Below are 13829 nucleotides of genomic sequence, written 5' to 3'. Positions count from 1 at the left end.
TAAATGTGAACAGATTTTTATAGGACTTTAAATGTGATGCTAGTTAAGTTTTGAGGATGAAGTGTGTAATTTCTGACACGTTAACGTCACCAAATGGAATCGCAAAAATAAATATTGTTTTGAAACAAATTTCTGAATACACCCTCTGTCTGCCTTTGGTCAAACAAACAGATAGTCCTGCCCCCAAATCACACCATTGGTTAAGCCAATGTTGCTGTGATGGGTTGGCCTACCGCCTACGATCAATGTTTGAAATAGACCGAGTTTGTGCACTTTTCATGAAAATCAACCTACGAATGGTTTACTTATAGTTGTCTCCATATTAAAGGGTTAGTTCACCCAAAAATGAACGTTCTCTCATCATTTACTCACCCTCGTACATCCCAGATGTGTATGACTTCCTTTCTTCTTCTGAACACAAATGAAGATTTTTTAGAAGAATATTTCAGCTCTGTAGGTCATTAAGTCCGGGTTTAAGTCTGTTTTTACTATAAAATCTGCTCCCTGCCCAGTAGGTCACGATATGCAAGCAGAATGCAAAATGGCAAAAACAAAAGAAGACAAACGTGAAAGTGAAAGTGGAGATTTATAGTAAAAAAGACTTAAATATTGATTTCTCATCCACACTTATATCATTTTTGAAGATACAGGTTTAATCACTGGAGTCTTATGGGATATCTGAGATGGCATGAGGGTTAGTAAATGATGAGAGCATTTTCATTTTTGGGTGAACTATTACTTTAAGCTTGGATATAAGAAAGTATTTTAACAAAAATGACATATAAGCTTTAAAAACTCAAAGATGGACTAAAAGATACAAAAAGCCTAAGCTAAGGTCTCCTTTGTTGTACACCTGACTTAATTAGTTTTCATCATCAGATGGATGAGCACTGCATGGTCTATAAAGTATACCTTGAAATAATATCAGTAATGCAAACACAGCAAAGCAGAAACAGGATAAGCTCTCTGATTTGCTGTACATACTGTCTTCTCAGAGGCACGCATAAATTGTGTCCTCAATTTATCTCCCTCTTTAAGTAGTTCATATTCTTTTTTTCACTCTTTTTGTTCATTTTTGTAAATGTATATGCACATAAAAAGGAGTGTTTTGTAAGTGACGAAGCTCTCTGTGATTAATTACACTTTATTTCCTTTGTTTTCTTTTGGAGTAGTTCAGCCAAAAATGAAAATGCTGTCATTGTTTACACATCTCAAACCCAAATGACTTTTTACTTCCTTGGAAAATGAAAGAACAAGTAGTTGCTGTTTACCATACAGCACATGCATACAGTGACCAGGATCTGTCAAGCTTAATAAAGGACAAAAATGCATTACAATTACTAACATAGTCCATGTGAATTGTGCACTATATTCCAAGTCTTCTGAAGGAATAAAATAGCTTTGTGTGAGGAACATACTGAAATTTTAATCATTATTTACTAAATCTACCCTTCTGATGTAGCTCTGAAGTGTGAATGAGATTTGAGAGGAATGGGGGGAAGGTAATCAGTGAATTACTTACTTAAAAAAAAAAAAAGCTTCAAAAGCTTCAGAATATACTGTTGTCAAATGGACGACTACTTGTTTTTTGTCCTCTTTGGATATGACTGGTTACTATCTGAGTTTCATCTACGTATTTTTATGCAAATGTTTGGATATTGCAAATAAAGAATAAAAAATACAAAAAATAAAATGCTGAATGGAAACACCTAAGCCTGCTAATAAAATCACCTAAATGTTCATAAAAACATTTAAGCTCACTCAAGGAGAATAGATTTTTTTATTTGATAAGAAGACATGCACATAAACTACAATGGAAACACATTTACCAAAAATATTCCTATAGAATTTATATGGGAATACAGTTATTTCATTTAATAAAAGAGCTAAAGTGGCTTCAACTTCCACGTTTACATTTCAATTTTCCCCAGAAGTTACACATTTTTGGTGGCAAATTGTTCAACGAAATTTACACATTTTTACATACAATACATTTGTAACTTGGATGCAACATGAATACTGTTTGCGTTTGTTTTATGGGAATTAAATATAAAATATTCACTTGGTTATGTCTAAAGCTCACTTGAATTGTTTTATGGGAATTAAATATTAAATATTCACTTGGTTATGTCTAAAGCTCACTTGAATTTGTTCTAGATCATCAGATGTAAAGTTCCTAGTTTAAAACTGGTTTACTTAAGAAGGGTCTGTATCAGATAAAGGTTGGGCAAGGAGGAGGCAGGAACTGGCTGAAAAGTCAACATAAATTTTAATGGTAAAACGCAACATAAAACAAACATAAACAAACACACACACATGCAGCGCGGACGTGTGCATCTCTCTCTCTGTCGAACTGGCGCCTCTGGCCCCTCTTTATCTTGCTCTCCCACTGATCATCTGATTCAGCACTGGCCATGCACCCTCATGGCCCGGCCATGCCCTCCTCCTCGTCACAGTATCTTCATACAAAGCGCTGTCTGTTAAGCCAGTGGGCAGTGAGGCAGCTGCCATCTGTTTCAAACAAACCCTCTTTTTCTCTTTCATTTACTGACTATCATTTATTTGGCACAATGTAAAGTTGAGCTGTGCTCTTAAAGCACATTTATAAGACACTCCCTTCATGCCCATATGCTTTGACAGTACAGAAGCAGCATAATGGGCCATTTAGCATGAGTACAACAGCATGTATATAAAGCACTGTCATCTAGAAATCAAGCCTGCACATCTTTGGAGTGGGGCAGATATGGCAATCAATATTCTGAGATGTTTTACAGTGGCTTGTGTGGTCCGGTCAATACCATCAGCATCTGTTTCATTAGGGATTTTCTACTGATGGAACTGAAAAAAATGGTATTGAGAATGCAGTTTGAATATAGAATCAGAATAAAACATTTGACACCTTAGGATTTATTTTTTCCTTTCTCCCAGTGCAAGCACACTCCCTGGTAGGCAAATCAAATTTAGTCTCAAATTGATGAGCTCTTCTGAGCCATTTTAGTTCCAATAAAGAACACAAAATTAATAAATCCTGAGAAAAATAAATTTTGCCCACCCTTTATTTCTAGCAAAAATAACGTAAGTTTTCACATGAACAAGCAAAGTTTAAGACAGTAATTGCTGTTTGTGCTAAACATATACCAGAAAAGCTTAATTTTTATGTTAGTCGCTTTACTCAGAAAATGAAGAGAAGCAGAGTCCCAATATCCTGTCTGGCTCAACCATATTAGCCTCTTGCCCATTCCCACTCCAATAACTATGCATCTCAGGATAAAAGTACGAAATAAAGACTGCATGAGAGAGTTGTTTACAGATGGAATTTTAGAATTACATGATTGTTTTTTTTTTTTTTTTTTTTTTTTTGCTTTATGGGAAGTCATCAAAGAGCAAAAAGCCCCCATTCCCTCAATAATGAGTGTTGCTATTTCTTTGTATAAATTAGGTTCCTGTTGCAGTAATGTGTAATTCACAATCAGTTTTGCATTCATTAAAGCACTGTTCACTGCACTGCGCATGTGCGCAAGGTATTTCTGAAGCCTTTGTGAAAATAGTTAGAGTCCAAGGTTTACTAGGCTAATATCCTTCTAACAGAATATTTTAGGTCTACTCCACCCCTTTAATTCAGAGGGGAATTTCATTCAGATCTAGCTCAATAGGATCAACTGAGGTACTTACATGAAGGTTTTTCAGTCCGAATGAGATTTCAGTTAGATTATTAACGGATTATTAGGTTACATGTAAACATAGCCAGTGTGAACGAGTATTAACTACAGTATATGTGCCAAAAAGAGCAAGGGCAGATGTCAAGATTTTCTATGAATAATGATTTTGAACTTGGTCTGTTCCTCACACAAGCCATCATATGGCTTCATAAGAGTTGGAATAATGCATCAATTGTGTGGGATACTTTCATGGTGATATTGAATCCTTTTTGAGGCTTGACATCTCAAGTCACCATTCGTTACCATTGCATGGAAAAATAAGTACATTCCTCAAGATTTTACCTTTTGTATTTTGCAGAAGGAAGTTGGATTTGGAACAACATGAGGGTGAGTAAATGATGACAACATTGCCATTTTTGGATGAACTATCCCTTTAAAATACCTGTTCTGGAAAAAATTATACTGCTGGTGAAATACATTTGTTGGCATGAATGAGGATGTTTTTATGGATGAGTGTGATAAAGTTGTCTGAAGCTGATGACATGGAATCAGTTTCTTCTCCCTGGATTTTAGCCCTCGCTATTGTGAGTGAGACTGCAACACTCACTCCAGATCAGAAGCAAAGCAGAAACTCCAAGAACTTCTGTTGTCCATCTAACCAGGCACGTGCACACATAGACATCAAAGGGGGCTTGAGCACCTGGCCTTTTTCTTCCTTGAGAGAAAGTGCTCTTTTTTCTGGGGTGCTTTTTATTTATTTTTATTTTATTTATTTTTTTTAAATAAATGAATATATATATATATATATATATATATATATATTCCTGTTTGCACACAGCTTCCCTGTCAAACAAATATATTTATTGAATAAAAAATCCAAATATCAGGTTGGGAGATGAGACTTTGTCAAGTTCTGATGCCCTCCCTCCCTCCCTCCCTCTCTCCTGCTCTCTCTCCCTCTGTGTCTATTCACAGCAGTGCAGCACACATCGGCACATCAGACACACAGACAGGCAGACAGGCAGGTAGCAGCCCCTCCCAGCTCCTATCCCAGTTGTGTTTTTCTTGGCTTGTGTGGAGGTGAGTGGTGATGAACAAAAGACTAAGCTACCAGTGCCTCGACTTTACAGCTAATTAGCCAAAAGACAAATATGGTTAACTTGTGTCTTGCTAACATGCATTACTGATGAGCTACTAGCTAATTTAATAAGTTAGCTAAAGTTTAACTAAGGCAATATATCATGGCCATACAGGCTAATGTACTGTACTTAATGGAGACACTACAGGTGAATACAGTCAAATTTGTGTCTAATAACGTCATCACAATCGCCACATTGATATACAAATTAGGCATTAACTAATTAAAATTAGCTAATTTGCATACATTTGACTAGGCACTGCAGGTGAATAGGATAAACAAAACAACTAAAGCATATCACCACAGAACTTCCCCAGTTAATGACTTACATCAAGAGTCTTTTTCCCTGAAATGTTACGTTTAAATATGCAGATTCTCACGCATAGAACATTAAACGGCAGCGGTAGATCTGCACCAACTGCTATTAATCATCATGAATGTGGAGGATGCGTCAAACAGCGATACAACACCTGAACAACTTCGGCTGCACCTGTAAGGGCTTTTCGTAATGAAGAAGGACAATTGCTTGATCGTGTCATGTGACTTTAGCATGCTCAAGTCAGTCGAGATATCAGCATTAATTCTTCCTCTAATTTTAAGAAACAAGGTACATTTCATCCCAGCAAACACAGTACGTTCTGACGACATCACAGTTAGTCGTCCTTTCGTCAGCGTGACATTACTTTCTGACAACGTTGTGACAAAGTCTTGGTAAAGTTCCATTTTTAAGTATCTTGGCTGACGTTCCAGGGACATCGTGACCATGTTCTGAGGTGAATACTAAAGAAGACCATGGTTTCTGTGTGAACTGATTATTTTGTAGAAATCTGTTGAGTATGAAACAATTGCGTGAGTGTGAGGGAATTAAAATAAATTGGTAAGGAAGCGTCATGGTTACTTGTGTAACCTCCGTTCCCTGATGGAGGGAACGAGACATTGTGTCGATGTAATGACACTAGGGGTCACTCTTGGGAGCCCGAGACACCTCTGGTCTTTGATAAAAGGCCAATGAAAATTTGCGAGTGGTATTTGCATGCCGCTCCCCCGGACATACGGGTATATAAGGAGCTGGTATGCAACCACTCATTCAGGTTTTATGCCGAGGAGCCGATATAAGGTCCGGCCATTTCAGCGGGTAGATCAGCATTGTGGCGAGGGACACAACGTCTCATTCCATCCATCAGGGAATGGAGGTTACACAAGTAACCATGACGTTCCCTCTCTGTCACTCACTTGACGTTGTGTCGCTGTAGTGACGCTAGGGGTCCCTATACGAAACGCCACAATTGGCTGAACTGTGTAACGTGAACTGGAGGTGTGTGGTGGGCAGACTACTGTGTGCCTCATAGCCAGCACACCAGGTCGACACGTAACCTCCCCCAACATAGTTATGAGTGTCGAACGGCCCTTTTTGGGGACAAGTTGACTACCCAAAAGATAGAGACAGGCTTAACCCAGTCATGGCCTCTTTTCCCCTTCTTTTTTTCCACTCCCTAAAACAGAAGGGGGATTATCCGACTGGGCCACCAGGTCTAGTCGGGGGGTGTCCCTCCCAAGGGGAAGACACAGCAGAGACCACACCTTGCCCAAAGGGGGGGGGGGATATTTTAGTGGAAAAATACGTCACATGGTCTTTCCAACCATGTGGAGAGTCTTCAAGGTAGATCCTGCCCAATGGGGGAGGAGTTACTACAAACATGGAGACTGGGGCAGAGGGGCTCTGCCCAAGGAAGACGCAGTTTGCCAACAGGGAAACAAATTAGCAGAAGATACCTACCCCAGAACAGGGCTCTTAGTTAGCGTGTGTACTGGGCCGGCAGCGAATCTCTCAGAAAACTCGACTGCCACAGGGCTAGGAGGAAGTCAACCAGGGAACAAAGTTTGTGAACACTACTGGGAATTAATGGTGCACGTCTTCAGCTCTGAGGGAGGTGGAAAGCGCTATGTGCAAGCGATACACCCGGCCAGCTATCCCGGGCTTATCCGCTTGTGTTGCGTGCCACTAACTGGGACGAAACCTGTTCCACCCAGAGGTTGTAGAACCTTGCACAGGTGTTGGGTGTTGCCCAGCCCGCTGCTCTGCAAATGTCTGTTAGAGAGGCACCCCTGGCCAGGGCCCAGGGAGCCACTACACCCCTTGTAGCCCTACCGGGGGCGGCATGTCCTGGGTGACATATGCCATAGTTATGGTGTCAATGAGCCGGTGGGCGATCCTTTGCTTGGAGACAGCGCTTTCTTTCCGCTGTGCACCAAAGCAGACAAAGAGCTGCTCAGAGATTCTAAAGCTATGCATGCGATCCAAATAGATGCGTAAAGCATGCACCGGACACAGCGAAGACAGGGCTGGGTCTGCCTCCTCATGGGGCAGCGCTTGCAGGTTTACCACCTGGTCCCTAAAGGGGTGGTTGGAACCTTGGGCACATAGCCTGGTCAGGGTCTCAGGATCATGTGAGAGTAACCCGGACCGAACTCCAGGCATGTTTCGCTGACAGAGAACGCTTGCAGGTCACCTACCCTCTTGATGGAAGTGAGCGCAGTCAGGAGGGCAGTCTTCAAGAAGAGTGTCTTAAGCTCGGCTAACTGCAAAGGCTCAAAGGGGGCTCTCTGTAGACCCTGAAGAACTACAGAGAGGTCCGATGAGGGAACGAGGCACAGACTGGAGGGATTCAGCCTCCTGGTGCCTCTTAGGAACCTGATGATCAGGTCATGCTTCCCTAAGAACTTACCGTCGACTGCGTCGTGGTGTGCTGCTATGGCGGCAATGTACACCTTCAAGGTGGAAGGGGACAGCCTCCCTTCCAGCCTCTCCTGCAGGAAGGAAAGCACTGATCCGACTGCACATCTCTGGGGGTCTTCGCATCAGGAAGAACACCACTTAGCGAACAGACGCCACTTAAAGGCATACAGGCGCCTCGTAGAGGGGGCCCTAGCCTGAGTGATCGTGTCTACCACCACAGGTGGAAGACTGCTTAGGTCTTCCGTGACCCGTCCAGGGGCCAGACATGGAGATTCCAAAGGTCTGGGCACGGGTGCCAGAGGGTGCCCCGTCCCTGAGAGAGAAGGTCCTTCCTCAGGGGAATTCGCCAGGGGCGAGCTTTCGCGAGGAGCATGAGGTCCGAGAACCACGTCTGGGTGGGCCAGTAGGGTGCTACCAGGATGACCTGCTCTCCATCCTCCCTGACCTTGCACAGGGTCTGTGCAAGCAGGCTCACTGGGGGAAAACGCATATTTGCGCATGCCAAGGGGCCAGCTGTGTGCCAGCGCGTTTGTGCCGAGGGGGTCTCAGTCAGGGCGTACCAGAGCGGGCAGTGGGGAGGATTCTTGGGAGGCGAACAGGTGCACCTGTGCCTGTCGAATTGACTCCAAGTCAGCTGGACCACCTGAGGGTGGAGTCTCCATTCTCCCCTGAGGGTAACCTGTCGTGACAGTGCATCCACTGTAGTGTTGAGGTTACCCGGGATGTGAGTGGCTTGCAGTGACTTAAAGTGCTGCTGACTCCAGAGGTGGAGATGGCAGGCAAGTTGTGACATACAACGAGAGTGCCGACCACCTTGGCGGTTGACATATGCTACCATTGTCGTGTTGTCTGTCCGAACTAACACGTGCTTGCTCTGGATCAACGGCCGAAACTTCCGCAGGGCAAGCAGAATTGCCAACAATTCGAGGCAGTTAATGTGCCAATGCAGTCGCGGACCCGTCCAGAGGCTGGCGGCTGCGTGCCCATCGCAAACAGTGCCACAGCCCATTATGGAGGCGTCTGTCGTGACCACGACGTGCCTGGAGACCAGTTCTAGAGGAACGCCTGCCCGTAGAAATGAGAGGTCGCTCCAAGGGCTGAAAAGATGGTGACAGACCGGCGTGATGACCACGCGACGTATCCTGTGGCGCCATGCCCATCTCGGGACTCGAGTCTGGAGCCAGTGCTGAAGCGGCCTCATATGCATCAACCCGAGCGGGGTGGCCACCGCCAAGGATGCCATATGCCCCAGGAGCCTCTGAAAAAGTTTCAGTGGAACCGCTGTTTTCTGTTTGAACGCCTTCAAACAGGCCAGCACCAACTGGGCGCGCTCGTTCGTAAGGCGCAACTCCAACTCCAAACCGAGAAAAGAGATGCTCTGAACCGGGAGGAGCTTGCTCTTTTCCCAGTTGACCCGAAGCCCTTGTCGGCTGAGGTGTGAGAGCACCAGGTCCCTGTGTGCGCACAACATGTCTCGAGAATGAGCTAGGATTAGCCAGCCACTCCCTTAACGGGGCAAGGGCAGCCTCTGCGACCTTCGTAAAGATGCGAGGAGACAGGGACAGGCCGAAGGACCACCCCTGGAACAGCCTGGAACGGGGGAGGAAGAGGCCTGTCCTCGTGACCCGTGGAGACTGTCACATCAGGGGTGGATTTGTGCCACAGCTGAGCGCTCAGGGGTGGGAGACCGCCGCTGGAGCGCCAAACCTGCCAGATAGAGTGGTGGACAGTGGTCGTGATGACGGCCATGCACACCGGATACGTGACCCAGGGAACAAGGAAACCGCTCTTGCTGAACTCTTGAGTACTGTAGCCACTTGGGCATGCAGCGCAATTAAATGCAAAAGGTAACAAAAAGATGGAGAGATCTGCTTACTAGCTCCAGAGCAGCGGGTTTCATTGTCCCTGGGCCCCCATCTCAAGGGCACTTTGAAGCCTTTCACGGGTTCTTGGCTGTCGCGAGACAGGTGGTGTCTGCTTCCTGCGGTGGGCTCCATGCGGCGGAGCCGGTGCAGTCACCACAGGGGGACACCCTTGGCGATGAGTAGATGGGGTGCGGGATCTTGAGCTGCGCCGGGGCAGGATATGCCAGCTAGCATCCGTCTACTGCTCCACCATCGAGAACTGCTGGGCAAAGTCCTCGACGGTGTCGCCGAACAGGCCCGCCTGGGAAACGGGGGCAGCAAGGTACTGTATCTTGTCGGCCTCGCCCATCTCGACCAGGTTGAGCCAAAGGTGGCGCTCCTGGACCACTAGTGTGGCCATCGTCTGCCCAAGAGACCGCGCCATGACCTCCGTCGCTCGGATAGCGAGGTTGGTCACCGAGCGCAGTTCCTGCATCACTTCCGGGGCGGAACTACCCTCTTGCAGTTCCTTTAGCACCTTGGCGGATTGCAGGAGAGCCATGGCGTGCAGGGCGGAGGCGGCTTGTCCAGCGGCACCCGTAGGCTGTGGCCGTTAGAGACGATGTAAACCCTCAGGCCTTGGACGGGGGCTTTGGGCACCCACGCCAGGTGGCGGTGCTCTGCGGGCATAGGTGCACCGCGAGCGCCTTTATCCACCGGTAGATTGCCGAATAGCCTTTGGCTGCCCCACCATCGAGGGTAGTAAGGGCGGGGAAGCTGAAAAGATCGGGACCAGGTAGTAAAAATTGCCTCCCGCGACCTTGTCAGATCTTCATGCACTTCCGGGAAGAAAGGAACGGGGGCGGGGCGTTGCTTTGAGCGGTGCCGCGAGCCCAGGAACCAATCACCGAGTCGCGAGGGTTCAGGGAAGAGCAGAGGGTTCCACTCTAGCCTACGCTCGTGGCTGACCGGGAAAGCATGTCATCATCTCCGCATCAGCCTGTGACTGGGCAATCGTCCCTGAAGGGAGGAGCCCAGCTGAGGCTTCTGACTGGATGGGCCCGCTCTCCGATGCTGCACTCGAGAGCTCATCACTTTCGCGGGCTCCGAATAAGAGGTCGAACTCGCCGTGAGACAAGCCGGCGGACTCATCCGGAAGCCCGATCGGGGCAGACGAGCATGCTGGGGAATGGGAGGTCCGCGGGGGGATACCCGGCGGATGCGGTCCCATTGGGGTCCCCAAATCGCCCCCAGTGCTAGCCACGCTGGCCTCATACCCGTGGGTAAAAGGACCGAGGCGAGGAGCCTCTGGGGTGGCTTCCTTTCTTACGAAGGCGAGCCACGACCGCAACGTTGCCATGGACATGTCCTCGCAATGAGAACATGACCATCCACGAATGCTGTCTCCACATGAGCAGTGCCCAGACACAAAAGACAGTGATCGTGACCGTCAGAAGTTGAGAGATAACAAGCGCAACCAGGAATAACATACAATCGGAAAAGCATCTTTAGAAAGACGCGTCTTTAAAAAGACATTCCGTGTGTGCCGCTCTTTTAGAGAAATATACTCTTTTAGAGAAATATACTCTTTTATTTCTGCCAAAGCGCCCAGGGGCATTCTCTGCTGTGCACCAGTGCAGAGGGGGGAGAAGCCGCTGAAATGCGCCGTCAGATCCAGCAGAGGTGAATGAACAGTCGTGGGAATTCAGCTCAGTGAGCATGAACGTTCGGCTCCGAAGAGAAAATCTGAATGAGTGGTTGCATACCAGCTCCTTTTATACCCGTATGTCCGGGGAAGTGGCATGCAAATACCACTCGCCAATTTTTATTGGCCTTTTATAAAAGACCAGAGGTGTCTTGGGCTCCCAAGAGTGACCCCTAGTGTCACTACATCGACACAATGTCGAGTGAGTGACAGATAGGGAATCAGAGTTGTGTTAATATATTTAACGTTCTGTTTAAAAAATGTTTTTTAAATAAATAATTATGAGAAGTGCTCTTTTTTTCCACTTGTGCCCCTGCCCCCCAAAATGTCTGTGCATGTCCCTGCATCCAATTCATTGCAGAAATTGTCTGGAGATTCAAGCAATGAAGTTTCAGGCAAACAGTTTGAGTTTATTGCTGGGGTTTATTTTGCGATAACAACTGACTCACTGTACATTATCCTGCTTATTACATGGCTACTAACCAAATAAATAAATACATGGACATAAAATATTGATTTGTGCTGAAATTATGTAAATTTGAGAAGTTCTGTTGGTGTTTACGTTGTAAAAATGACCGTCTGACTAAATGAACAGGTGAAATCCACTTCCGGTTTGCGTCTGAGTTCTGTTGGTGTTTACTTTGTAAAAATGACAGTCTGACAGTCTGAAACTACTTGCCAAATAAACAAATAAATGCACATGAAACAATGATCTGAGTTTAAACTATTTTATTAGCTTACTTGTAGAGATCGTACAGTGAGCCAACAAGCAGGAATGATGGCTCACAGAACCCGGATGAGCTGTCTGATACGTCTAAATCCCAGGATGTGTGGTAGTTACAGAGCTATATCTGACCGCTGGATGGTGCCAATGACCAATCAGAATTGATTATTCCAGAGAGCCGTGTAATAAGTATATATAAATTATGCATAGTTTATTTGCGTTTTATGGTTGAGTCTTTGGGACTAAGTGCTGCAGTGTTGGAGTTGTTTTTATTGCAGTTGTGTATCCTTATGCAGTATGTTCCTATTTTTTTGTTTGTGTTAATAGGTTTGTTATATAGTAGGTTATGTGGATGGCAATTAACGTGCACTGTTTTTTTTTTATTATTATTATTATTATTTATAAATTATTATTAAAAGGACCAGATACTGTTTTTCTGTTTGTTTTCTATGTATTTATTTTTTAGATATTGAATTTTTATTATATCTGGGTAATTTATTCTACATTTATCTACACTGAATACTGTTGTTTTGTATTTTGATTTCGTATGATGTGTTCTCCTCTTGTGAGTTATAGCATGCCTCGTGGCTTTGTGTCTAAATGAATCTACTCCCCCAGGTTATTGTATCGTGAGGAAGGAGGTTACGGGAGGCTGGATCTAGGTGTGGCAAACTTTAATAATAAATAAATAAAGTACAAAATAACGGGATAAACACAGGAACAAATAAAACAACCGTGAGGGGGAAAACACAGGAACAAAGGAAACATCAATGATTGGAACTGGTCGATAAAATGGAGATCAAAACAAATATACATCTACAACAACTGACCACCAACAAGCAAACAACAGGGCATATGTATACACAAAGACTAATGACTAAATGAAACACAGGTGAGAACAATAGGAAACAGCTGGAAGTGATCAGGGCAGGGGATTATGGGAAGTGTAGCCAGGGGGAACAGATGACAGGGCAAAACACAGGGCAGACAACAGTGAATTGTGACATAGGCTCCTGACACCCAATGAAGGCTGGTAAGGGAGGCAGGGCCAAGATGAAGCCAGGGACCAAAGAGAGCAGAGCAGACAAGGTGAAGGACCTGAAGACCAGGGAGACCAGAGCAGATTGGGCGGACGGCCGAGAGACCAAGGAGACCAGAGCAGATCAGGCGGACGGTCGAGAGACCAAGGAGACCAGAGCAGATCAGGCGGACGGTCGAGAGACTAAGGAGACCAGAGCAGATCAGGCGGACAACCAGGAGACTCAGAAGACCAGAGTAGATCAGGTGAAGGGCCGAAAGACCAGGGAGACCAGAGCAGATCAAGCGGACGGTCAAGAGACCAAGGAGACCAGAGCAGATCAGGCGGATGGCCAGGAGACCAAGGAGACCAAAGAGACCATGGTAGATCAGGCAGACAGCCATGAGACCAGAGCAGATCAGGCGGATGGCCAGGAGACCCAGAAGACCAGAGCAGATCAGGTGGACAGCCAGGAGACCACCTCAGGGACTGGATCAGGAGACCTGGTTGGCGGAGCCATGGAAGGCAGAGCCGAGGGAGGCTCGAGGGGCAAAGCTGTGGAAAGTGGAGCCGTAGGAGTCTCGAGGGATGGAGCTGTGGAAGGCGGAGCCATAGGAGGCTCAAGGGGCGAAGCCGTGGCAAGCGGAGCCATGGCAGGCACAAAGCTAAGAGTCCAGGATGACTGGGAGGTGACCTCAGTGGTCGTGAACATGAGCAGAGTCTCGAGAGCTACTTCTGTGGTCATGGGCATAGACAGAGACTTGGGAACAACCTCTGTGGTCATAGGAGGTGTGGGCATTGATAATTTGTGAGGAAGGCTTCTTATGGCCCAACGCACCGATATCAATGGCAGATCATTCAACTTGGAGACAGGGGCCATGGGAGGCTTGGCTGTGACCTGGCGTGGAGCAGATTCAGAATTGACTGTGAAGTGACGTTGAGCAGGCTCAGGCGTGGCTGTGATGTGGCGTGAAGCTGAGTGTGGCATGACTGTGACAGGGTAC

General features: G+C 46.1%; 1 protein-coding gene across 3 annotated transcripts in view; it reads right to left on the bottom strand.

Moving 5' to 3' along the window:
* LOC127428329 (caM kinase-like vesicle-associated protein) overlaps positions 1–13829 on the bottom strand; it is a 134444-nt gene that overhangs the window by 47356 nt on the left and 73259 nt on the right. The window lies entirely within an intron of this gene.

This window comes from Myxocyprinus asiaticus, chromosome 37, assembly GCF_019703515.2.
Source record: "Myxocyprinus asiaticus isolate MX2 ecotype Aquarium Trade chromosome 37, UBuf_Myxa_2, whole genome shotgun sequence".
Taxonomy (NCBI): domain Eukaryota; kingdom Metazoa; phylum Chordata; class Actinopteri; order Cypriniformes; family Catostomidae; genus Myxocyprinus; species Myxocyprinus asiaticus.
This window is presented reverse-complemented; position numbering and strand designations above follow the sequence as displayed.